We start from the raw sequence: 27,606 nt of genomic DNA on the forward strand, positions 1-27,606 counted from the left end.
CCAAGAGCCTCCAACTGGCCTAGGAGGCACTGAGGCTGCTGTGACCTCACAAGCACAGCCAGCTGCCAGAGCCTGCCACTGGCCTAGGAGGCACCGAGGCTGCTGTGACCTCAGAAGCATAGGCAGCAGCCATGAGCCTGCCACTGGCCTAAGACGCACTCAGGCCGCTGTGACTTCCCAAGCACAGCCAACAGCCATGAGCCTGCCACTGGGCTGGGAGGCAATCAGGTTGCTCTGACTTCACAAGCACAGCCAACAGCCAGGAGCCTGCCACTGGCCTAGGAGGCACTGAGGCTGCTGTGACCTCACAAGTAGACCCAGCAGCCATGTGCCTGCCCTGGCCTAGGAGGCACTGAGGCTGCTGTGACCTCACAAGCACAGCCAGCAGGGGGCGCTGCTCATTACCCAGGGGCAACTCATGCTGCTGTGACCTGCCAAGCACAGCCAGCATCCATGAGCCTGAAACTGGCCTAGCAGGCACTGAGGCTGCTGTCACCTCACAAGCACAGCTGTTAGCCAGGAGCCTGCCACTGGCCTAGGAGGCACTCAGCCTGCTTTCACCTGACAAGCACAGCCAACAGTCATGAGCCTTCCACTAGCCTAGGAGGCACTAAGACTGCTGTGACCTCACAAGCACAGCCAGCAGCCATGAGCCTGTCGCGGGCCTCGGAGACACTGAGGCTGCTGTGACCTCAGAAGCACAGCCACGAGCCAGTTGCCTGCCACTGGCCTAGGAGGCACTGAGGCTGCTGTGACCGCACAAGCACAGACAGCAACCAGGAGCCTGCCACTGGACTAAGAGGCACCGAGGCTACTGTGACCTCACAAGCACAGCCAGCAGCCAGGAGCCTGCCACTGGCCTAGGAGGCACTCAGGCTGCTGTGACCTCACAAGCACAGCCAGCAGCCAGGAGCCTGCCACTGGCCTAGGTGGCACGGAGGATTCTGTGACGTCAAAAGCACAGCCAGCTGCCAGGAGCCTGCCACTGTCCTATGAGTCACTGAGGCTGCTGTGGCCTCCCAAGCACAGCCAGCAGCCATGAGCCTGCGACTGGCCTAGGAGGCACTGAGGCTGCTGTGACCTCCCAAGCACAGCCAGCAGCCATGAGCCTGCCACTGGCCTAGGAGGCACGGAGGATTCTGTGACCTCACAAGCACAGCCAGCTGCCAGGAGCCTGCCACTGGCCTAAGAGGCACTCAGGCCTCTGTGACTTCACAAGCACAGCCAGCAGCCATGATCCTGCCACTGGCCTAGGAGGCACTCAGCCTGCTGTAACCTCACAAGCACAGCCAGCAGGGCTGGCTGCACACTAACATATGAGGCACTGAGTCTGCTGTGATGTCACAAACACAGCCAGCAGCCATGAGCCTGCCACTGGCCTAAAGGCACTGCGGCTGCTGTGACCACTCAAGCACAGCCAGTAGTTGGCGGTGCACACTAACGTTTGAGGCACTGAGGCTGCTGTGACCTCAGAAGCACAGCCAGCAGCCAGGAGCCTGCCACTGGCCAATGAGGCACTGAGACTGCTGTGACCTCACAAGCACAGCCAGCAGCCAGGAGCCTGCCACTGGCCTCGGAGGCACTCAGCCTGCTGTGACCTCACAAGCACAGCCAGCAGCCAGGAGCCTGCCACTGGCCTAGGAGGCACTGAGGCTGCTGTGACCACACAAGCACAGCCAGCAGCCATGAGCCTGCCACTGGCTTAAGAGGCACGGAAGCTGCTGTGACCTCAGAAACACAACCAGCAGCCAGAAGCCTGCCACTGGCCTAGGAGGCACTGAGGCTGCTGTGACATCACAAGCACAGCCAACAGGGTGCGCTGCACACTAACATAAGAGGCACTCAGGCTGCTGTGACCTCACAAGCACAGCCAGCAGCCATGAGCCTGCCACTGGCCTAGGAGGCACTGAGTTTGCTGTGACCTCTCAAGCTCAGCCAGCAGCCAGGAGCCTCCCACTGGCCTAGGAGGCACGGAGGACTCTGTGACGTCACAAGCACAGCCAGCTGCCAGGAGCCTGCCACTGGCCTAGGAGGCACTGAGGCTGCTGTGGCCTCCCAAGCACAGCCAGCAGCCATGAGCCTGCGACTGACCTAGGAGGCACTGAGGCTGCTGTGACCTCACAAGCACAGCCAGGAGCCAGGAGCATGCCACTGGCCTAGGAGGCACTGAGGCTGCTGTGACCTCCCAAGCACAGCCAGCAGCCAGGAGCCTGCGACTGACCTAGGAGGCACTGAGGCTGCTGTGACCTCACAAGAACAGCCAGCAGCCATGAGCCTGCCACTGGCCTCGGAGGCAATCATGCTGCTGTGATGTCACAAGCTCAGCCAGCAGCCAGGAGCCTGCCACTGGCATAGGAGGCACTCAAGCTGCTGTGACGTCACAAGCACAGGCAGCAGCCATGAGCCTGTCGCTGGCCGAGGAGGCAATCAGGCTGCTCTGACCTCCCAAGCACAGCCAGCAGGCATGAGCCTGTCGGTGGCCTAGGAGACACTGAGGCTGCTGTGACCTCCCAAGCACAGCCAGCAGCCGGGAGCCTGCCACTGGCCTAGGAGGCACGGAGGATTCTGTCACGTCACAAGCACAGCCAGCAGGGGGCGCTGCTCATTACCCAGGGGGCACTGATGCTGCTGTGACCTGCCAAGCACAGCCAGCAACCAGGAGCCTGCCACTGGCCTCGGAGGCACTCAGGCTGCTGTGCCCTCACAAGAACAACCAGCACGTGGGGCTGCACACTAACGTATGAGGCATGGAGGCTGCTGTGATGTCACAAGCACAGCCAGCAGCCATGAGCCTGCCACTGGCCTAGGAGGCACTCAGGCTGCTCTGACCTCACAAGCGCAGCCAGGAGCCTACCACTGGCCTAGGAGGCACTGAGGCTGCTGTGACCTCACAAGCACAGCCAGCAGGTGGGGCTGCACACTAACGTATGAGGCACTGTGGCTGCTGTGACCTCACAAGCACAGCCAGCAGCCATGAGCCTGCCACTGGCCTAGGAGGCACTCCGCCTGCTGTGACCTCACAAGCACAGCCAGCAGCCAGGAGCCTGCCACTGGCCTAGGAGGCACTCAGGCCTCTGTGACTTCACAAGCACAGCCAGCAGCCATGATCCTGCCACTGGCCTAGGAGGCACTCAGCCTGCTGTAACCTCACAAGCACAGCCAGCAGGGCTGGCTGCACACTAACATATGAGGCACTGAGTCTGCTGTGATGTCACAAACACAGCCAGCAGCCATGAGCCTGCCACTGGCCTAGGAGGCACTGAGGCTGCTGTGACCTCCCAAGCACAGCCAGCAGCCATGAGCCTGCCACTGGCCTAGGAGGCACGGAGGATTCTGTGACCTCACAAGCACAGCCAGCTGCCAGGAGCCTGCCACTGGCCTAAGAGGCACTCAGGCCTCTGTGACTTCACAAGCACAGCCAGCAGCCATGATCCTGCCACTGGCCTAGGAGGCACTCAGCCTGCTGTAACCTCACAAGCACAGCCAGCAGGGCTGGCTGCACACTAACATATGAGGCACTGAGTCTGCTGTGATGTCACAAACACAGCCAGCAGCCATGAGCCTGCCACTGGCCTAAAGGCACTGCGGCTGCTGTGACCACTCAAGCACAGCCAGTAGTTGGCGGTGCACACTAACGTTTGAGGCACTGAGGCTGCTGTGACCTCAGAAGCACAGCCAGCAGCCAGGAGCCTGCCACTGGCCAATGAGGCACTGAGACTGCTGTGACCTCACAAGCACAGCCAGCAGCCAGGAGCCTGCCACTGGCCTCGGAGGCACTCAGCCTGCTGTGACCTCACAAGCACAGCCAGCAGCCAGGAGCCTGCCACTGGCCTAGGAGGCACTGAGGCTGCTGTGACCACACAAGCACAGCCAGCAGCCATGAGCCTGCCACTGGCTTAAGAGGCACGGAAGCTGCTGTGACCTCAGAAACACAACCAGCAGCCAGAAGCCTGCCACTGGCCTAGGAGGCACTGAGGCTGCTGTGACATCACAAGCACAGCCAACAGGGTGCGCTGCACACTAACATAAGAGGCACTCAGGCTGCTGTGACCTCACAAGCACAGCCAGCAGCCATGAGCCTGCCACTGGCCTAGGAGGCACTGAGTTTGCTGTGACCTCTCAAGCTCAGCCAGCAGCCAGGAGCCTCCCACTGGCCTAGGAGGCACGGAGGACTCTGTGACGTCACAAGCACAGCCAGCTGCCAGGAGCCTGCCACTGGCCTAGGAGGCACTGAGGCTGCTGTGGCCTCCCAAGCACAGCCAGCAGCCATGAGCCTGCGACTGACCTAGGAGGCACTGAGGCTGCTGTGACCTCACAAGCACAGCCAGGAGCCAGGAGCATGCCACTGGCCTAGGAGGCACTGAGGCTGCTGTGACCTCCCAAGCACAGCCAGCAGCCAGGAGCCTGCGACTGACCTAGGAGGCACTGAGGCTGCTGTGACCTCACAAGAACAGCCAGCAGCCATGAGCCTGCCACTGGCCTCGGAGGCAATCATGCTGCTGTGATGTCACAAGCTCAGCCAGCAGCCAGGAGCCTGCCACTGGCATAGGAGGCACTCAAGCTGCTGTGACGTCACAAGCACAGGCAGCAGCCATGAGCCTGTCGCTGGCCGAGGAGGCAATCAGGCTGCTCTGACCTCCCAAGCACAGCCAGCAGGCATGAGCCTGTCGGTGGCCTAGGAGACACTGAGGCTGCTGTGACCTCCCAAGCACAGCCAGCAGCCGGGAGCCTGCCACTGGCCTAGGAGGCACGGAGGATTCTGTCACGTCACAAGCACAGCCAGCAGGGGGCGCTGCTCATTACCCAGGGGGCACTGATGCTGCTGTGACCTGCCAAGCACAGCCAGCAACCAGGAGCCTGCCACTGGCCTCGGAGGCACTCAGGCTGCTGTGCCCTCACAAGAACAACCAGCACGTGGGGCTGCACACTAACGTATGAGGCATGGAGGCTGCTGTGATGTCACAAGCACAGCCAGCAGCCATGAGCCTGCCACTGGCCTAGGAGGCACTCAGGCTGCTCTGACCTCACAAGCGCAGCCAGGAGCCTACCACTGGCCTAGGAGGCACTGAGGCTGCTGTGACCTCACAAGCACAGCCAGCAGGTGGGGCTGCACACTAACGTATGAGGCACTGTGGCTGCTGTGACCTCACAAGCACAGCCAGCAGCCATGAGCCTGCCACTGGCCTAGGAGGCACTCCGCCTGCTGTGACCTCACAAGCACAGCCAGCAGCCAGGAGCCTGCCACTGGCCTAGGAGGCACTGAGGCTGCTCTGCACTTACAAGCTCAGCCAGCAGGTGGCGCAGCACACTAACGTTTGAGGCACTGAGGCTGCTGTGACCTCACAAGCACAGCCAGCAGCCAGGAGCCTGCCTCTGGCCTAGGAGACACTGAGGCTGCTGTGACCACTCAAACTCAGCCAGCAGCCAAGAGCCTGCCACTGGCCTAGGAGGCAATCAGGATTCTGTGACGTCACAAGCACAGCCAGCTGCCAGGAGCCTGCCACTGGCCTCGGAGGCACTGAGGCTGCTGTGGCCTCACAAGCACAGCCAGCAGCCATGAGCCTGCCACTGGCCTAGGAGGCACTGAGGCTGCTGTGACCGCACAAGAACAGCCAGCTGCCAGGAGCCTGCCACTGGACTACGAGGCCTTCAACCTGCTGTGACCTCACAAGGACAGCCAGCAGCCATGAGCCTGCCACTGGCCTTGGAAACACTGAGGCTGCTGTGACCTCACAGGCACAGACAGCAGCCATGAGCCTGTCGCTGGCCTCGGAGGCTCTGAGGCTGCTGTGACCTCACAAGCTCTGCCAGCAGGTGGCGCAGCACACTAACGTTTGAGGCACTGATGCTACTGTGACGTCACAAGCACAGCCAGCAGCCATGAGCCTGCGACTGGCCTAGGAGGCACTGAGGCTGCTGTGACCTCACAAGCACAGCCAGCAGCCAGGAGCCTGCCACTTGCCGAGGAGGCACTGAGGCTGCTGTGAGCTCACAAGCACAGCCAGCAGCGGGGGCTACACATTAAATTATGAGGCACTGAGTCTGCTGTGATGTCACAAGCACGGCCAGCAGCCATGAGCCTGCCACTGGCTGAGGAGGCACTCAGGCTGCTGTGACCTCAAAAGCACAGCCAGCAGGTGGCGCTGCACACTAACGTTTGAGGTACTGATGTTGCTGTGACCTCACAAGCACAGCCAGCAGCCATGAGCCTGCCACTGGCCTAGGAGGCACTGAGTTTGCCGTGACTACTCAAACTCAGCCAGCAGCCAAGAGCCTGCCACTGGCCTAGGAGGCACGGAGGATTCTGTGATGTCACAAGCACAAGCAGCAGCCAGGAGCCTACCACTGGCCAAAGAGGCACTCAGGCTGCTGTGGCCTCACAAGCACAGCCAGCAGCCATGAGCATGCCACTGGCCTAGCAGGCACTCAGCCTGCTGTGACCTCACAAACACAGCCAGCAGGGCTGGCTGCACACTAACATATGAGGTACTGAGTCTGCTGTGATGCCACAAACACAGCCAGCAGCCATGAGCCTGCCACTGGCCTAGAAGGCACTGCGGTTGCTGTGACCACTCAAGCACAGCCAGTAGTTGGCGCTGCACACTAACGTATGAGGCACTGATGCTGCTGTGACCACACAAGAACAGCCAGCAGCCAAGAGCCTGCCACTGGCCTATGAGGCACTCAGCCTGCTGTGACCTCCCAAGCACAGCCAACAGCCATGAGCCTGCCACTGGCCTAGGCGGCACTCAGGCTGCTGTGACCTCACAAGCACAGCCAGCAGGTGGCGCTGCACACTAACGTTTGAGGCACTGAGGCTGCTGTGACCTCACAAGCACAGCCAGCAGCCAGGAGCCTGCCACTGGCCAAAGAGGCACTGAGGCTGCTGTAACCTCACAAGCACAGCCAGCAGCCAGGAGCCTCCCAGTGGCCTAGGAGGCTCTCAGGCTGCTGTGACCTCACAAGCCCAGCCAGAAGCCATGACCCTGCCACTGGCCTAGGAGGCACGGAGGCTGCTGTGATCTCACAAGCACAGCCAGCAGCCAGGAGCCTCCCAGTGGCCTAGGAGGCACTCAGGCTGCTGTGACCTCACAAGCACAGCCAGCAGGCAGGAGCCTGCCACTGGCCTAGGAGACACTGAGGCTGCTGTGAACTCACAAGCACAGCCAGCAGCCAGGAGCCTGCCACTGGCCTCGGATGCACTGAGGCTGCTGTGACCTCACAAGCACAGCCAGCAGCCATGAGACTGCCACTGGCCTAGGAGGCACTGAGGCTGCCGTGCCCTCCCAAGCACAGCCAACAGCCATGAGCCTGCCCCTGGCCTAGGAGGCACTGCGTCTGCTGTGACCTCACAAGCACAGCCAGCAGGTGGCGCTGCACACTAACGATTGAGGCACTGAGGCTGCTGTGATCTCACAAGCACAGCCAGCAGCCATGAGCCTGTCGCTGGCCTAGGAGACACTGAGGCTGCTGTGAACTCACAAGCACAGCCAACAGGCAGGAGCCTGCCACTGGCCTCGGATGCACTGAGGCTGCTGTGACCTCCCAAACACAGCCAGCAGCCAGGAGCCTGCCACTGGCCTAGGAGGCAATCAGGATTCTGTGACGTCACAAGCACAGCCAGCTGCCAGAGCCTGCCACTGGCCTAGGAGGAACTCCGGCTGCTGTGACCTCACAAGCACAGCCAGCAGGTGGGGCTGCACACTAAAGTATGAGGCACTGAGACTGCTGTAACCTCACAAGCACAGCCAGCAGCCAGGAGCCTGCCACTGGCCTCAGAGGCACTGAGGCTGCTGTGACCTCACAAGCACAGCCAGCAGCCAGGAGCCTGTCCCTGGCCTCGGAGGCACTCAGGCTGCTGTGCCCTCACAAGAACAACCAGCAGCTATGAGCCTGCCACTGGCCTAGGAGGCACTGATGCTGCTGTGACCTCACAAGAACAGCCAGCAGCCAGCAGCCTGCCACTTGCCGAGGAGGCACTGAGGCTGCTGTGAGCTCACAAGTACAGCCAGCAGGGGACGCTGAACATTAAAGTATGAGGCACTGAGTGTGCTGTGATGTCACAGGCACGGCCAGCAGCCATGAGCCTGCCACTGGCCTAGGAGGCAATCAGGCTGCTGTGACCTGACAAACACAGCCTGCAGCCATGAGCCTGCCACTGTCCTAGGAGGCACTCAGGCTGCTGTGAGCTCACAAGCACAGCCAGCAGCGGGGGCTACACATTAAATTATGAGGCACTGAGTCTGCTGTGATGTCACAAGCACGGCCAGCAGCCATGAGCCTGCCACTGGCCTAGGAGGCACTGAGGCTGCTGTGACCTCACAAGCACAGCCAGCAGCGGGGGCTACACATTAAATTATGAGGCACTGAGTCTGCTGTGATGTCACAAGCACGGCCAGCAGCCATGAGCCTGCCACTGGCCAAGGAGGCACTGAGGCTGCTGTGACCTCACAAGCACAGCCAGCAGCCAGGAACCTGCCACTGGCCTAGGAGGCACTCAGGCTGCTGTGACCTCACAAGCACAGCCAGCAGCCAGGAACCTGCCACTGGCCTAGGAGGCACTGAGGCTGCTGTGACCTCACAAGCACAGCCAGCAGGCAGGAGCCTGTCACTGGCCTAGGAGGCATTGAGGCTGCTGTGACCTCACAAGCACAGCCAGCAGCCATGAGCCTGTCGCTGGCCTAGGAGACACTGAGGCTGCTGTGAACTCACAAGCACAGCCAGCAGCCAGCAGCCTGACGATGGTCTAGGAGACACTGAGGCTGCTGTGACCACTCAAACTCAGCCAGCAGGCAAGAGCCTGCCACTGGCCTATGAGGCAATCAGGATTCTGTGACGTCACAAGCACAGCCAGGTGCCAGGAGCCTGCCACTAGCCTCGGAGGCACTGAGGCTGCTGTGGCCTCACAAGCACAGCCAGGTGCCAGGAGCCTGCCACTAGCTTCGGAGGCATTGAGGCTGCTGTGACCTCACAAGCACAGCCAGCAGCCATGAGCCTGCCAGTGGCCTAGGAGGCACTGAGGCTGCTGTGACCTCACAAGCACAGCCAGCATGTGGCGCTGCACACTAACAGTTGAGGTACCGATGTTGCTGTGACCTCACAAGCACAGCCAGCAGCCAGGAACCTGCCACTGGCCTCGGAGGCACTCAGGCTGCTGTGACCTCAAAAGCACAGGCAGCAGCCAGGAGCCTGCCACTGGCCTAGGAGGCATTGAGGCTGCTGTGACCTCACAAGCACAGCCAGCAGCCAGGAGCCTGCCACTGGCCTCGCAGGCACTCAGGCTGCTGTGACCTCAAAAGCACAGCCAGCAGGTGGGGCTGCACACTAAAGTATGAGGCACTGAGGCTGCTGTGACGTCACAAGCACAGCCAGCAGCCAGGAGCCTGCCTCTGGCCTAGGAGGCACTCAGCCTGCTGTGACCTCAGAAGCACAGGCAGCAGCCATGAGCCTGCCACTGGCCTAGGAGGCACTCAGGCTGCTGTGACCTCACAAGCTCATCCAGCAGCCAAGAGCCTGCCACTGGCCTAGGAGGCAATCAGGATTCTGTGATGTCACAAGCACAGCCAGGTGCCAGGAGCCTGCCACTAGCCTCGGAGGCACTGAGGCTGTTGTGAACTCACAAGCACAGCCAGCAGCCATGAGCCTGCCACTGGCCTCGGAGGAACTCAGGCTGCTGTGACCTCACAAGCAGAGCCAGCCACCAGGTGCCTGCCTCTGGCCTAGGAGGCACTGATGCTGCTGTGAACTCACAACCACTCAAACTCAGCCAGCAGCCAAGAACCTGCCACTGGCCTAGGAGGCACGGAGGATTCTGTGACGTCACAAGCACAAGCAGCAGCCAGGAGCCTACCACTGGCCAAAGAGGCACTCAGGCTGCTGTGGCCTCACAAGCACAGTCAGCATCCATGAGCTTGCCACTGGCCTAGGAGGCAATCAGTGAGCTCCAAACTCACAAGCACAGCCAGCAGCCATGAGCCTGCCACTGGCCTAGGAGGCACTGAGCCTGCTGTGATCTCACAAGCACAGCCAGCAGAGGGCGCTGCACACTAACGGTTGACGCACTGAGGCTGCGGTGACCTCACAAGCACAGCCAGCAGCCAGGAGCCTGCCACTGGCCTAGGAGGCACTCAGGCTGCTGTGACCTCACAAGCACAGCCAGCAGGTGGCGCTGCACACTAACGTATGAGGCACTGAGGCTGCTGTGACCTCACAAGCAAAGCCAGCAGCCAGGAGCCTGCCACTGGCCTAGGAGGCAATCAGGATTCTATGACCTCACAAGCACAGCCAGCAGCCAGGAGCCTCCCAGTGGCTTAGGAGGCACTCAGGCTGCTGTTGCCTCACAAGCACGGCCAGAAGCCATGAGCCTGCCACTGGCCTAGGAGGCACTGAGGCTGCTGTGACCTCACAAGCACAGCCAGCAGCCATGAGCCTGTCGCTGGCCTCGGAGGCACTGAGGCTGCTGTGACCTCACAAGCACAGTCAGCAGGCAGGAGCCTGCCACTGGCCTAGGAGACACTGAGGATGCTGTGAACTCACAAGCACAGACAACAGGCAGGAGCCTGCCACTGGCCTCGGATGCACTGAGGCTGCTGTGACCTCACAAGCACAGCCAGCAGCCAGGAGCCTGCCACTGGCCTAGGAGGCACTGATGCTGCTGTGACCTCACAAGCACAGCCAGCGGCCAAGAGCCTCCAACTGGCCTAGGAGGCAATCAGGATTCTGTGACGTCACAAGCACAGCCAGGTGCCAGAGCCTGCCACTGGCCTAGGAGGCACCGAGGCTGCTGTGACCTCACAAGCAGAGCCAGCAGCCATGAGCCTGATACTGGCCTGTGAGGCACTGAGGCTGCTGTGACCTCCCAAGCACAGCCAACAGCCATGAGCCTGCCACTGGCCTAGGAGGCACTCAGGCTGCTGTGACCTCACAAGCACAGCCAGCAGGTGGCGCTGCACACTAACGATTGAGGCACTGAGGCTGCTGTGACCACACAAGCACAGCCAGCCGCCAGGAACCTGCCACTGGCCTAGGAAGCACTGAGGCTGCTGTGACCTCTTAAGCTCAGTCAGGAGCCAGGAGCCTGCCACTGGCCTAGGAGGCCATCAACCTGCTGGGACCTCACAAGCACAGCCAGCAGCCAGGAGCCTGGCACTGGCCTTGGAAACACTGAGGCTGCTGTGACCTCACAAGCACAGGCAACAGCCATGAGCCTGTCGCTGGCCTAGGAGGCTCAGAAGTTGCTCTGCCCTTACAAGCTCAGCCAGCAGGTGGCGCTGCACACTAACGATTGAGGCACTGAGGCTGCTGTGACCACACAAGCACAGCCAGCCGCCAGGAACCTGCCACTGGCCTAGGAAGCACTGAGGCTGCTGTGACCTCTTAAGCTCAGTCAGGAGCCAGGAGCCTGCCACTGGCCTAGGAGGCCATCAACCTGCTGGGACCTAACAAGCACAGCCAGCAGCCATGAGCCTGCCACTGGCCTAGGAAGCACTGATGCTGCTGTGACGTCACAAGCACAGCCAGCAGCCATGAGCCTGCGACTGGCCTCGGAGGCAATCAGGCTGCTGTGGCCTCACAAGCACAGTCAGCAGCCAGGAGCCTGCCTCTGGCCTCGGAGGCACTCAGCCTGCTGTGACCTCACAAGCACAGCCAGCATCCATGAGCTTGCCACTGGCCTAGGAGGCACTCAGGGAGCTGCAAACTCACAAGCACAGCCAGCAGCCATGAGCCTGCCACTGGCCTAGGAGGCACTGAGCCTGCTGTGATTTCACAAGCACAGCCAGCAGAGGGCGCTGCACACTAACATATGAGGAACTGAGTCTGCTGTGATGTCACAAACACAGCCAGCAGCCATGAGCCTGCCACTGGCCTAGAAGGCACTGCGGTTCCTGTGACCACTCAAGCACAGCCAGTAGTTGGCGCTGCACACTAACGTATGAGGCACTCATCCTACTGTGACCACACAAGAACAGCTAGCAGCCAAGAGCCTGCCCCTGGCCTATGAGGCACTCAGCCTGCTGTGACCTCCCAAGCACAGCCAACACCCATGAGCCTGCCACTGGCCTAGGAGGCACTCAGGCTGCTGTGACCTCACAAGCACAGCCAGCAGGTGGCGCTGCACACTAACGTTTGAGGCACTGAGGCTGCTTGACCTCACAAGCACAGCCAGCAGCCAGGAGCCTGCCACTGGCCAAAGAGGCACTGAGGCTGCTGTGACCTCACAAGCACAGCCAGCAGCCAGGAGCCTGCAACTGTCCTAGGAGGCACTCAGGCTGCTGCGACCTCACAAGAACGGCCAGCAGCCAGGAGCCTGCCACTGGCCTAGGAGGCACTGAGGCTGCTGTGATCTCACAAGCACAGCCAGCAGCCAGGAGCCTGTCACTGGCCTCGGAGGCACTGAGGCTGCTGTGACCTCACAAGCACAGTCAGCAGCCAGGAGCCTGTCGCTGGCCTAGGAGGCAATGAGGCTGCTGTGAACTCACAAGCACAGCCAGCAGCCAGGAGCCTGCCACTGGCCTAGGAGGCAATCAGGATTCTGTGACGTCACAAGCACAGCCAGCTCCCAGAGCCTGCCACTGGCCTAGGAGGAACTCAGGCTGCTGTGACCTCACAAGCACAGCCAGCAGGTGGGCCTGCACACTAAAGTATGAGGCACTGAGACTGCTGTGACCTCACAAGCACAGCCAGCAGCCAGGAGCCTGCCACTGGCCTCAGAGGCACTCAGCCTGCTGTGACCTCAAAAGCACAGCCAGCAGCCAGGAGCGTGTCGCTGGCCTCGGAGGCACTCAGGCTGCTGTGCCCTCACAAGAACAACCAGCACGTAGGGCTGCACACTAACGTAGGAGGCACGGAGGCTGCTGTGATCTCACAAGCACAGCCAGCAGCCAGGAGCCTCCCACTGGCCTAGGAGGCACTGAGGCTGCTGTGACCTAACAAGCACAACCAGCAGCCATGAGCCTGCCACGGGTCTCGGAGGCACTGATGCTGCTGTGACCTCACAAGCAGAGCCAGCAGCCAGGAGCCTGCCTCTGGCCTAGGAGGCACTCAGCCTGCTGTGACCTCACAAGAACAGCCAGCAGCCAGGAGCCTGCCACTTTCCGAGGAGGCACTGAGGCTGCTGTGAGCTCACAAGTACAGCCACCAGCCAGAAGCCTGCCACTGGCCTAGGAGGCAATCAGGCTGCTGTGACCTGACAAACACAGCCAGCAGCCATGAGCCTGCCACTGGCCTAGGAGGCACTCAGCCTGCTGTGAGCTCACAAGCACAGCCAGCAGGTTGGGCTGCACGCTAACGTATGAGGCACTGAGGCTGCTGTGACCTCACAAGCACAGCCAGCCGCCAGGAGCCTGCCTCTGGCATCGGAGGCACTCAGCCTGCTGTGACCTCACAAGCACAGCCAGCAGCCAGGAGCCTGCCACTGGCCTAGGAGGTACTGAGGCTGCTGTGACCTCACAAGCAGAGCCAGCAGCCAGGAGCCTGCCACTGGCCAAGGAGGCAATCAGGCTGCTGTGACCACTCAAGAACAGGCAGCAGCCAAGAGCCTCCCACTGGCCTAGGAGGCAATCAGGATTCTGTGATGTCAGAAGCACAGCCAGCAGCCAGGAGCCTGCCACTGGCCTAGGAGGCACTCAGGCAGCTGTGGCCTCACAAGCACAGCCAGCAGCCATGAGCCTGCCACTGGCCTAGGAGGCACTCAGGCTGCTGTGACCTCACAAGCACAGCCAGCAGGTGGGGCTGCACACTAAAGTATGAGGCACTGAGGCTGCTGTGACCTACCAAGCACAGCCAGCAGCCAGGAAGCTGCTACTGGCATCGGAGGCACACAGGCTGCTGTGACCTCCCAAGCACAGCCAGCAGCCATGAGCCTGCGACTGGCCTAGAAGGTACTGAGGCTGCTGTGACTTCACAAGCACAGCCAGCAGCCACGAGCCTGCCACTGGCCTAGGAGGCACTGAGGCTGCTGTGACCTCACAAGCTCAACCAGCAGCCAGGAGCCTGCCACTGGCTTAGAAGTCACTGAGGCTGCTGTGACTTCACAAGCACAGCCAGCAGCCAGGAGCCTGCCACTGGCCTAGAAGGCACTCAGCCTGCTGTGACCTCACAAGCACAGTCAGCAGTCAGGAGCCTGCCGCTGTCCTATGAGTCACTGAGGCTGCTGTGACCTGACAAGCACAGCCAGCAGCCATGAGCCTGCCACTGTTTTAGGAGGCACTGAGGCTGCTGTGACCTGACAAGCACAGCCAGCAGCCATGAGCCTGCCACTGGCCTAGGAAGCACACAGGCTGCTGTGGCCTCACAAGCACAGCCAGCAGCCAGGAGCCTGCCACTTACCTAGGAGGCACTTAGGCTGCTGTGACCTCACAAGCACAGTCAGTAGTCAGGAGCCTGCCGCTGTCCTATGAGTCACTGAGGCTGCTGTGACCTGACAAGCACAGCCAGCAGCCAGGAACCTGCCACTGGCCTAGGAGGCACCGAGGCTGCTGTGATCTCCCAAGCACAGCCAGCAGCCAGGAGCCTCCCACTGGCCTAGGAGGCACTCAGCCTGCTGTGACCTCACAAGTACAGGCAACAGCCATGAGCCTGCCACTGGCATAGGAGGCACTCAGGCTGCTGTGAACTCACAAGAACAGCCAGCAGGTGGTGATGCACACTAACGTATGAGGTACTGAGGCTGCTGTGACCACACAAGCACAGCCAGCAGCCAGGAGCCTGCCACTGGCCTAGGAGGCAGTCAGGCTGCTGTGACCTCCCAAGCAGAGCCAGCAGCCAGGAGCCGGCCAGTTGCTGAGGAGGCACTGAGGCTGCTGTGAGCTCACAAGCACAGCCAGAAGGGGGGCCTGCACATTAACGTATGGGGCACTGAGTCTGCTGTGATGTCACCAGTATGGCCAGCAGCCATGAGCCTGCCACTGGCCTAGAAGGCACTGAGGCTGCTGTGACCTCACAAGCACAGCCAGCAGCCATGAGCCTGCCACTGGCCTAGGAGGCAATCAGGCTGCTGTGACCTCACAATCACAGCCAGCAGCCATGAGCCTGCCACTGGCCTAGGAGGCACTGAGGCTGCTGTGACCTCACAAGCACAGCCAGCAGCCAGGAGCCTGCCACTGGCCTAGGAGGCACGGAGCCTGCTGTGACCTGACAAGCACAGCCAGCAGCCATGAGCCTGTCGCTGGCCTATGAGGCACTCAGCCTGCTGTGACCTCCCAAGCACAGCCAGCAGCCAGGAGCCTGCGACTGGCCTAGCAGTCACTCAGCCTGCTGTGACCTCACAAGCACAGCCAGCAACCAGGAGCCTGCTACTGGCCTAGGAGGCACGGAGGCTGCTGTGACCTCACAAGCACAGGCAACAGCCATGAGCCTGCCACTGGCCTAGGGGACACTGAGGCTGCTGTGACCTCACAAGCACAGCCAGCAGCTATGAGCGTGTCGCTGGCCTAGGAGACACTGAGGCTGCTGTGACCTCCCAAGCACAGCCAGCAGCCAGGCGCCTGCCACTGGCCTAGCAGTCACTCAGCCCCATGTGACCTCACAAGCACAGACAGCAGCCAGGAGACTGCCACTGGCCTAGGTGGCACTGAGGCTGCTGTGATCTCACAAGCACAGCCAGCAGCCAGGAGCCTGCCACTGGCCCAGGAGGCACTGAAGCTGGTGTGACCTCCCAAGCACAGCCAGCAGGCAGGAGCCTTCCACTGGCCTAGGAGGCACTGAGGTTGCTGTGACCACTCAATCACAACCAGCAGCCAAGAGCCTCCCACTGGCCTAGGAGGCACTGAAGATTCTGTGACGTCACAACCACAGCCAGCTGCCACAGCCTGCCACTGGCCAAAGAGGCACTCAGGCTGCTGTGGCCTCACAAGCACAGCCAGCAGCCAGGAGCCTGCCACTGTCCTAGGAGGCACTGAGGCTGCTGTGACCTCACAAGCACAGCCAGCAGCCATGAGCCTGCCACTGGCCAAAGAGGCACTGAGGCTGCTGTGACCTCACAAGCACAGCCAGCAGCCAGGAGCCTGCAACTGTCCTAGGAGGCACTCAGGCTGCTGCGACCTCACAAGCACGGCCAGCAGCCAGGAGCCTGCCACTGGCCTAGGAGGCACTGAGGCTGCTGTGATCTCACAAGCACAGCCAGCAGCCAGGAGCCTGTCACTGGCCTAGGAGGCACTGAGGCTGCTGTGACCTCACAAGCACAGTCAGCAGCCAGGAGCCTGTCGCTGGCCTAGGAGGCACTGAGGCTGCTGTGAACTCACAAGCACAGCCAGCAGCCAGGAGCCTGCCACTGGCCTAGGAGGCAATCAGGATTCTGTGACGTCACAAGCACAGCCAGCTCCCAGAGCCTGCCACTGGCCTAGGAGGAACTCAGGCTGCTGTGACCTCACAAGCACAGCCAGCAGGTGGGCCTGCACACTAAAGTATGAGGCACTGAGACTGCTGTGACCTCACAAGCACAGCCAGCAGCCAGGAGCCTGCCACTGGCCTCAGAGGCACTCAGCCTGCTGTGACCTCAAAAGCACAGCCAGCAGCCAGGAGCGTGTCGCTGGCCTCGGAGGCACTCAGGCTGCTGTGCCCTCACAAGAACAACCAGCACGTAGGGCTGCACACTAACGTAGGAGGCACGGAGGCTGCTGTGATCTCACAAGCACAGCCAGCAGCCAGGAGCCTCCCACTGGCCTAGGAGGCACTGAGGCTGCTGTGACCTAACAAGCACAACCAGCAGCCATGAGCCTGCCACGGGTCTCGGAGGCACTGATGCTGCTGTGACCTCACAAGCAGAGCCAGCAGCCAGGAGCCTGCCTCTGGCCTAGGAGGCACTCAGCCTGCTGTGACCTCACAAGAACAGCCAGCAGCCAGGAGCCTGCCACTTTCCGAGGAGGCACTGAGGCTGCTGTGAGCTCACAAGTACAGCCACCAGCCAGAAGCCTGCCACTGGCCTAGGAGGCAATCAGGCTGCTGTGACCTGACAAACACAGCCAGCAGCCATGAGCCTGCCACTGGCCTAGGAGGCACTCAGCCTGCTGTGAGCTCACAAGCACAGCCAGCAGGTTGGGCTGCACGCTAACGTATGAGGCACTGAGGCTGCTGTGACCTCACAAGCACAGCCAGCCGCCAGGAGCCTGCCTCTGGCATCGGAGGCACTCAGCCTGCTGTGACCTCACAAGCACAGCCAGCAGCCAGGAGCCTGCCACTGGCCTAGGAGGTACTGAGGCTGCTGTGACCTCACAAGCAGAGCCAGCAGCCAGGAGCCTGCCACTGGCCAAGGAGGCAATCAGGCTGCTGTGACCACTCAAGAACAGGCAGCAGCCAAGAGCCTCCCACTGGCCTAGGAGGCAATCAGGATTCTGTGACGTCAGAAGCACAGCCAGCAGCCAGGAGCCTGCCACTGGCCTAGGAGGCACTCAGGCAGCTGTGGCCTCACAAGCACAGCCAGCAGCCATGAGCCTGCCACTGGCCTAGGAGGCACTCAGGCTGCTGTGACCTCACAAGCACAGCCAGCAGGTGGGGCTGCACACTAAAGTATGAGGCACTGAGGCTGCTGTGACCTACCAAGCACAGCCAGCAGCCAGGAAGCTGCTACTGGCATCGGAGGCACACAGGCTGCTGTGACCTCCCAAGCACAGCCAGCAGCCATGAGCCTGCGACTGGCCTAGAAAGTACTGAGGCTGCTGTGACTTCACAAGCACAGCCAGCAGCCACGAGCCTGCCACTGGCCTAGGAGGCACTGAGGCTGCTGTGACCTCACAAGCTCAACCAGCAGCCAGGAGCCTGCCACTGGCTTAGAAGTCACTGAGGCTGCTGTGACTTCACAAGCACAGCCAGCAGCCAGGAGCCTGCCACTGGCCTAGAAGGCACTCAGCCTGCTGTGACCTCACAAGCACAGTCAGCAGTCAGGAGCCTGCCGCTGTCCTATGAGTCACTGAGGCTGCTGTGACCTGACAAGCACAGCCAGCAGCCATGAGCCTGCCACTGTTTTAGGAGGCACTGAGGCTGCTGTGACCTCACAAGCACAGCCAGCAGCCAGGAGCCTGCCACTGGCCTAGGAAGCACACAGGCTGCTGTGGCCTCACAAGCACAGCCAGCAGCCAGGAGCCTGCCACTTACCTAGGAGGCACTTAGGCTGCTGTGACCTCACAAGCACAGTCAGTAGTCAGGAGCCTGCCGCTGTCCTATGAGTCACTGAGGCTGCTGTGACCTGACAAGCACAGCCAGCAGCCAGGAACCTGCCACTGGCCTAGGAGGCACCGAGGCTGCTGTGATCTCCCAAGCACAGCCAGCAGCCAGGAGCCTCCCACTGGCCTAGGAGGCACTCAGCCTGCTGTGACCTCACAAGTACAGGCAACAGCCATGAGCCTGCCACTGGCATAGGAGGCACTCAGGCTGCTGTGAACTCACAAGAACAGCCAGCAGGTGGTGATGCACACTAACGTATGAGGTACTGAGGCTGCTGTGACCACACAAGCACAGCCAGCAGCCAGGAGCCTGCCACTGGCCTAGGAGGCAGTCAGGCTGCTGTGACCTCCCAAGCACAGCCAGCAGCCAGGAGCCGGCCAGTTGCTGAGGAGGCACTGAGGCTGCTGTGAGCTCACAAGCACAGCCAGAAGGGGGGCCTGCACATTAACGTATGGGGCACTGAGTCTGCTGTGATGTCACCAGTATGGCCAGCAGCCATGAGCCTGCCACTGGCCTAGAAGGCACTGAGGCTGCTGTGACCTCACAAGCACAGCCAGCAGCCATGAGCCTGCCACTGGCCTAGGAGGCACTCAGGCTGCTGTGACCTCACAATCACAGCCAGCAGCCATGAGCCTGCCACTGGCCTAGGAGGCACTGAGGCTGCTGTGACCTCACAAGCACAGCCAGCAGCCAGGAGCCTGCCACTGGCCTAGGAGGCACGGAGCCTGCTGTGACCTCACAAGCACAGACAGCAGCCATGAGCCTGTCGCTGGCCTATGAGGCACTCAGCCTGCTGTGACCTCCCAAGCACAGCCAGCAGCCAGGAGCCTGCGACTGGCCTAGCAGTCACTCAGCCTGCTGTGACCTCACAAGCACACCAAGCAACCAGGAGCCTGCTACTGGCCTAGGAGGCACGGAGGCTGCTGTGACCTCACAAGCACAGGCAACAGCCATGAGCCTGCCACTGGCCTAGGGGACACTGAGGCTGCTGTGACCTCACAAGCACAGCCAGCAGCTATGAGCGTGTCGCTGGCCTAGGAGACACTGAGGCTGCTGTGACCTCCCAAGCACAGCCAGCAGCCAGGCGCCTGCCACTGGCCTAGCAGTCACTCAGCCCCATGTGACCTCACAAGCACAGACAGCAGCCAGGAGACTGCCACTGGCCTAGGTGGCACTGAGGCTGCTGTGATCTCACAAGCACAGCCAGCAGCCAGGAGCCTGCCACTGGCCCAGGAGGCACTGAAGCTGGTGTGACCTCCCAAGCACAGCCAGCAGGCAGGAGCCTTCCACTGGCCTAGGAGGCACTGAGGTTGCTGTGACCACTCAATCACAACCAGCAGCCAAGAGCCTCCCACTGGCCTAGGAGGCACTGAAGATTCTGTGACGTCACAACCACAGCCAGCTGCCACAGCCTGCCACTGGCCAAAGAGGCACTCAGGCTGCTGTGGCCTCACAAGCACAGCCAGCAGCCAGGAGCCTGCCACTGTCCTAGGAGGCACTGAGGCTGCTGTGACCTCACAAGCACAGCCAGCAGCCATGAGCCTGCCACTGGCCTAGGAGGCACTGAGGCTGCTGTGACCTCACAAGCACAGCCAGCAGCCATGAGCCTGTCGCTGGCCTAGGAGGCACTCAGGCTGCTGTGACCTCTCAAGCACAGCCAGCAGCCAGGAGCCTGCCACTGGCCTAGGAGGCACTGAGGCTGCTGTGACCTCACAAGCACAGCCAGCAGCCAGGAGCCTGCCACTGGCCTAGCAGTCACTCAGCCTCCTGTGACATCACAAGTACAGCCAGCAGCCAGGAGACTGCCACTGGCCTGGGAGGCACTGAGGTTGCTGTGATCTCACAAGCACAGCCAGCAGCCAGGAGCCCGTCGCTGGCCTTGGAGGCACTGAGGCTTCTGTGACCTCACAAGCACGGCCAGCAGCCATGAACCTGCCACTGGCCTAGGAGGCACTGAGGTTGCTGTGACCACTCAATCACAGCCAGCAGCCAAGGGCCTCCCACTGTCCTAGGAGGAACTCAGGCTGCTGTGACCTCACAAGCGCAGCCAGGAGCCAGCCACTGGCCTAGGAGGCACGGAGGCTGCTGTGACCTCACAAGCACAGTCAGCAGCCAGGAGCCTGCCACTGGCCTAGGAGGCACTGAGGTTGCTGTGACCACTCAATCACAGCCAGCAGCCAAGGGCCTCCCACTGGCCTAGGAGGCAATTAAGATTCTGTGACGTCACAAGCACAGCCAGCAGCCATGAGCCTGTCACTGGCCTAGGAGGCACTCAGGCTGCTGTGACCTCTCAAGCACAGCCAGCAGCCAGGAGCCTGCCACTGGCCTAGGAGGCACTGAGGCTGCTGTGACCTCACAAGCACAGCCAGCACCCATGAGCCTGCCGCTGGCCTAGGAGGCACTGAGGCTGCTGTGACCTCACAAGCACAGCCAGCAGCCATGAGCCTGCCACTGGCCTAGGAGGCACTGAGGCTGCTGTGACCTCACAAGCACAGCCAACAGGAGGCGCTGCACACTAACGTATGAGGCACTGAGGCTGCTGTGACCTCCCAAGCACAGCCAGCAGACAGGAGCCTGCCACTGGCCTAGGAGGCACTGAGGCTGCTGTGACCTCACAAGCACAGCCAGCAGCCATGAGCCTGCCACTGGCCTAGGAGGCACTGAGGCTGCTGTGACCTCACAAGCACAGCCAACAGGAGGCGCTGCACACTAACGTATGAGGCACTGATGCTGCTGTGACGTCACAAGCACAGCCAGCAGCCAGGAGCCTGCCACTGACCTAGGAGGCAATCAGGCTGCTGTGGCCTCACAATCATAGGCAGCAGCCAGGAGCCTGCCACTGGCCTAGCAGGCACTCAGGCTGCTGTGACCTCAAAAGCACAGCCAGCAGCCAGGAGCCTGCCACTGGCCTCGGAGGCACTGAGTCTGCTGTGACCTCCCAAGCAGAGCCAGCAGCCAGGATCCTGCCACTGGCGTAGGAGGCACTGAGGCTGTTGTGACCTCACAAGCACAGCCAGCAGACATGAGCCGGCCCCTGGCCTAGGAGGCACACAGCCTGCTGTGGCCTCCCAAGCAGGGCCAGCAGGGGGTGCTGCTCATTACCTAGTGGGCACTGATGCTGCTGTGACCTGCCAAGCGCAGCCAGCAGCCATAAGCCTGCCACTGGCCGAGGAGGCACTGAGGCTGCTGTGACCTCACAAGTACAGGAAACAGCCATGAGCCTGCCACTGGCCTAGGAGGCACTCAGGCTGCTGTGACCTCACAAGCTCAGCCGGCAGGGGGGGGCTGCACACTAACGTATGAGGCACTGAGGCTGCTGTGACCTCACAAGCTCAGCCAGCAGGGGCGGCTGCACACTAACGTATGAGGCACTGAGACTGTTGTGACCTCACAAGCACAGCCAGCAGCCATGAGCCTGCCACTGGCCTAGGAGGCACTGAGGCTGCTGTGACCTCAGAAGCACAGCCAGCTGCCAGGAGCCTCCCACTGGCCTAGGAGTCACTCAGCCTGCTGTGACCTCACAAGTACAGGCAACAGCCATGAGCCTGCCACTGGCCTAGGAGGCACTGAGGCTGCTGTGACCTCACAAGCACAGCCAAGAGCCAGGAGACTGCCGCTGGCCTAGGAGGCAATCAGGATTCTGTGATGTCGCGAGCACAGCCAGCTGCCAGGAGCCTGCCACTGGCCTCGGGACTCTGAGGCTGCTGTGACCTCACAAGCACAGCCAGCAGCCAGGAGCCTGCCGCTGGCCTAGGAGGCACTCAGGCTGCTGTGGCCTCCCAAGCGCAGGCAGCAGCCAGGAGCCTGTCACTGGACTGGGAGGCACTCAGCCTGCTGTGACCTCACAAGCACAGCCAGCAGCCATGAGCCTGCCACTGTCCTATGAGTCACTGAGCCTGCTGTGGCCTCCCAAGCGCAGGCAGCTGCCAGGAGCCTGCCACTGGCCTCGGAGGCACTGAGGCTGCTGTGACCTCACAAGCACAGCCAGCAGCCAGGAGCCTGCCACTGGCCTAGGAGGCACTGAGGCTTCTGTGACCTCACAAGCACAACCAACAGGAGGCGCTGCACACTAACGTATGAGGCACTGAGGCTGCTGTGACCTCCCAAGCACAGCCAGCAGCCAGGAGCCTCCCACTGGCCTAGGAGGCACTGAGGCTGCTGTGACCTCACAAGCACAGCCAGCAGCCAAGAGCCTCCCACTGGCCTAGGAGGCAATCAGGATTGTGTGACCTCACAAGTACAGCCAGCAGCCAGAGCCTGCCACTGGCCAAAGAGGCACTGAGGCTGCTGTGGCCTCACAAGCACATGTAGCAGCCAGGAGCCTGCCACTGGCCTTGGAGGCACTCAGGCTGCTGTGACCTCACAAGCACAGCCAGCAGGTGAGGCTGCACACTAAAGTATGAGGCACTGAGGCTGCTGTGACCTCACAAGCACAGCCAGCAGCCAGGAGCCTGCCACTGGCCTAGGAGGCACTGAGGCTGCTGTGACCTCACAAGCACAGCCAGCAGCCAGGAGCATGCGACTGGCCTAGGAGGCACTGAGGCTGCTGTGACCGGCCAAGCACAGCCAGCAGCCATGAGCCTGCCACTGGCCTAGGAGGCACTGAGGCTTCTGTGACCTCACAAGCACAGCCAACAGGAGGCGCTGCACTCTAACGTATGAGACACTGAGGCTGCTGTGACCTCCCAAGCACAGCCAGCAGCCAGGAGCCTCCCAGTGGCCTAGGAGGCACTGAGGCTGCTGTGACCTCACAAGCACAGCCAAGAGCCAGGAGACTGCCGCTGGCCTAGGAGGCAATCAGGATTCTGTGATGTCACGAGCACAGCCAGCTGCCAGGAGCCTGCCACTGGCCTCGGGACACTGAGGCTGCTGTGACCTCAGAAGCACAGCCAGCAGCCAGGAGCCTGCCGCTGGCCTAGGAGGCACTCAGGCTGCTGTGGCCTCCCAAGCGCAGGCAGCAGCCAGGAGCCTGTCACTGGACTGGGAGGCACTCAGCCTGCTGTGACCTCACAAGCACAGCCAGCAGCCAGGAGCCTGCCACTGTCCTATGAGTCACTGAGGCTGCTGTGACCTCACAAGCACAGCCAGCAGCCAGGAGCCTGCCACTGGCCTAGGAGGCACTGAGGCTGCTGTGACCTCACAAGCACAGCCAGCAGACATGAGCCGGCCCCTGGCCTAGGAGGCACACAGCCTGCTGTGGCCTCCCAAGCAGGGCCAGCAGGGGGTGCTGCTCATTACCTAGTGGGCACTGATGCTGCTGTGACCTGCCAAGCACAGCCAGCAGCCATGAGCCTGCCACTGGCCTAGGAGGCACGGAGGCTGCTGTGACCTCACAAGCACAGCCAGCAGCCAGGAGCTTCCCACTGGCCTAGGAGGCACTCAGCCTGCTGTGACCTCACAAGCACAGGCAACAGCCATGAGCCTGCCACTGGCCTAGGAGGCACTCAGGCTGCTCTGACCTCACTAGCTCAGCAAGCAGGGCTGGCTGCACACAACATATCAGGCACTGAGGCTGCTGTGACCTCACAAGCTCAGCCAGCAGGGGCGGCTGCACACTAACGTATGAGGCACTGATGCTGCTGTGACGTCACAAGCACAGCCAGCAGCCAGGAGCCTGCCACTGACCTAGGAGGCAATCAGGCTGCTGTGGCCTCACAATCATAGGCAGCAGCCAGGAGCCTGCCACTGGCCTAGCAGGCACTCAGGCTGCTGTGACCTCAAAAGCACAGCCAGCAGCCATGAGCCTGCCACTGGCCTCGGAGGCACTGAGTCTGCTGTGACCTCCCAAGCAGAGCCAGCAGCCAGGATCCTGCCACTGGCGTAGGAGGCACTGAGGCTGTTGTGACCTCACAAGCACAGCCAGCAGCCATGAGCCGGCCCCTGGCCTAGGAGGCACACAGCCTGCTGTGGCCTCCCAAGCAGGGCCAGCAGGGGGTGCTCTCATTACCTAGTGGGCACTGATGCTGCTGTGACCTGCCAAGCGCAGCCAGCAGCCATGAGCCTGCCACTGGCCGAGGAGGCACTGAGGCTGCTGTGACCTCACAAGTACAGGAAACAGCCATGAGCCTGCCACTGGCCTAGGAGGCACTGAGGCTGCTGTGACCTCACAAGCTCAGCCGGCAGGGGGGGGCTGCACACTAACGTTTGAGGCACTGAGGCTGCTGTGACCTCACAAGCTCAGCCAGCAGGGGCGGCTGCACACTAACGTATGAGGCACTGAGGCTGCTGTGACCTCACAAGCTCAGCCAGCAGGCGCGGCTGCACACTAACGTATGAGGCACTGAGGCTGTTGTGACCTCACAAGCACAGCCAGCAGCCATGAGCCGCCCCCTGGCCTAGGAGGCACTCAGCCTGCTGTGGCCTCCCAATCAGCGCTAGCAGGGGGCGCTGCTCATTACCTAGGGGGCACTGATGCTGCTGTGACCTCCCAAGCACAGCCAGCAGCCATGAGCCTGCCACTGACCTAGGAGGCACTGAGGCTGCTGTCACCTCAGAAGCTCAGCCAGCTGCCAGGAGCCTCCCACTGGCCTAGGAGTCACTCAGCCTGCTGTGACCTCACAAGTACAGGCAACAGCCATGAGCCTGCCACTGGCCTAGGAGGCACTCAGGCTGCTGTGACCTACCAAGCACAGCCAGCTGCCAGGAGCCTGCCACTGGCCAAAGAGGCACTCAGGCTGCTGTGGCCTCACAAGCACAGCCAGCAGCCAGGAGCCTGCCACTGGCCAAAGAGGCACTGAGGCTGCTGTGACCTACCAAGCACAGCCAGCAACCATGAGCCTGCCACTGGCCTAGGAGGTAATGAGGCTGCTGTGACCTCACAAGCACAGCCAGCAGCCATGAGCCTGCCACTGGCCTACGAGGAACTGAGGCTGCTGTGACGTCACAAGCACAGGCAGCAGCCAGGAGCCTGCCACTGGACTCAGAGGCACTCAGCCTGCTGTGACTTCACAAGCACAGCCAGCAGCCATGAGCCTGCCACTGGCCTACGAGGAACTGAGGCTGCTGTGACGTCACAAGCACAGCCAGCAGCCAGGAGCCTACCACTGGCCTAGGAGGCACTCAGCCTGCTGTGACCTCACAAGCACAGCCAGCAGCCATGAGCCTGCCACTGGCCTAGGAGGCACGGAAGCTGCTGTGACCTCACAAGCACAGCCAGCAGGGCTGGCTGCACACTAACATATGAGGCACTGAGTCTGCTGTCATGTCACAAACACAGCCAGCAGGCATGAGCATGCCACTGGCCTGGAAGGCACTGAGACTGCTGTGACCTCACGAGCACAGCCAGTAGGTGGGGCTGCACACTAACGTGTGATGCACTGATGCTGCTGTGAGCTCACAAGCACAGCCAGCAGCCAGGAGCCTGCCACTGGTCTAGGTAGCACTGAGGTTGCTGTGACCTCACAAGCACAGCCAGCAGCCAGGAGCCTGCCAGTTGCCGAGGAGGCACTCAGGCTGCTGTGACCTCACAAACACAGCCAGCAGGTGGGGCTGCACACTAACGTTTGAGGCACTGAGGTTGCTGTGAGCTCACAAGTACAGCCAGCAGCCATGAGCCTGCCACTGGCCTAGGAGGCACTCAGGCTGCAGGGACCTCACAAGCACAGCCAGCAGCCAGGAGCCTGCCACTTGCCGAGGAGGCACTGAGGCTGCTGTGAACTCACAAGCACAGCCAGCCGGGGGGGCTGCACATTAAAGTATGAGGCACTGCATCTGCTGTGATGTCACAAGCACAGCCAGCAGCCATGAGCCTGCCACTGTCCTAGGAGGCACTGAGGCTGCTGTTGCTTCACAAGCACAGCCAGCAGCCATGAGCCTGCCACTGGACTGGGAGGCACTCAGCCTGCTGTGACCTCACAAGCACAGCCAGCAGCCATGAGCCTGCCACTGTCCTATGAGTCACTGACGCTGCTGTGACCTCCCAAGCACAGCCAGCAGCCAGGATCCTGCCAATGGCCTAGGAGGCACTGAGGCTATTGTGACCTCACAAGCACAGCCAGCAGCCATGAGCCGGTCCCTGGCCTAGGAAGCACACAGCCTGCTGTGGCATCCCAATCAGGGCAAGCAGGGGGCGCTGCTCATTACCTAGTGGGCACTGATGCTGCTGTAACCTGCCAAGCACAGCCAGCAGCCATGAGCCTGCCACTGACCTAGGAGGCACTGACGCTGCTGTGACCTCAGAAGCACAGCCAGCTGCCAGGAGCCTCCCACTGGCCTAGGAGGCACTGAGGCTGCTGTGACCTCACAAGTACAGGCAACAGCCATGAGCCTGCCACTGGCCTAGGAGGCACTCAGGCTGCTGTGACCTACCAAGCACAGCCAGCTGCCAGGAACCTGCCACTGGCCAAAGAGGCACTGAGGATGCTGTGGCCTCACAAACACAGCCAGCAGCCAGGAGCCTGCCACTGGCCTAGGAGGCAATCAGGCTGCTGTGCCCTCACAATCATAGGCAGCAGCCAGGAGCCTGCGACTGGCCTAGCAGGCACTCAGGCTGCTGTGACCTCACAAGCACAGCCAGCAGGGGGCGCTGCACATTAAAGTATGAGGCACTGAAGATGCTGTGACCTCACAAGCACAGCCAGCAGCCATGAGCCTGCCACTGGCCTAGGAGGTACTGAGGCTGCTGTGACCTCCCAAGCACAGCCAGCAGCCATGAGCCTCCCACTGGCCTAGGAGGCACTGAGGCTGCTGTGACTTCACAAGCACAGCCAGCAGCCATGAGCCTGCCACTGGACTGGGAGGCACTCAGCCTGCTGTGACCTCCCAAGCACAGCCAGCAGCCATGAGCCTGCCACTGGCCTAGGAGGCACTGAGGCTGCTGTGACCTCACAAGCACAGCCAGGAGCCAGGAGCCTGCCACTGGCCTCGGAGGCACTCAGGCTGCTGTGCCCTCACAAGAACAACCAGCACGTGGGGCTGCACACTAACGTATGAGGCATGGAGGCTGCTGTGATGTCACAAGCACAGCCAGCAGCCATGAGCCTGCCACTGGCCTAGGAGGCACTCAGGCTGCTCTGACCTCACAAGCGCAGCCAGGAGCCTACCACTGGCCTAGGAGGCACTGAGGCTGCTGTGACCTCACAAGCACAGCCAGCAGGTGGGGCTGCACACTAACGTATGAGGCACTGTGGCTGCTGTGACCTCACAACCACAGCCAGCAGCCAGGAGCCTGCCTCTGGCCTAGGAGGCACTCATCCTGCTGGGACCTGACAAGCACAGCCAGCAGCCAGGAGCCTGCCACTGGCCTAGGAGGCACTGAGGCTGCTGTGAGCTCACAAGTACAGCCAGCAGGGGGCGCTGCACATTAAAGTATGAGGCACTGAGTCTGCTGTGATGTCACAAGCACGGTGAGCAGCCATGAGCCTGTCGCTGGCCTAGGAGGCACTGAGGCTGCTCTGCCCTTACAAGCTCAGCCAGCAGGTGGCGCAGCACACTAACGTTTGAGGCACT

This window comes from Dromaius novaehollandiae, chromosome 10, assembly GCF_036370855.1.
Source record: "Dromaius novaehollandiae isolate bDroNov1 chromosome 10, bDroNov1.hap1, whole genome shotgun sequence".
Lineage (NCBI taxonomy): Eukaryota > Metazoa > Chordata > Aves > Casuariiformes > Dromaiidae > Dromaius > Dromaius novaehollandiae.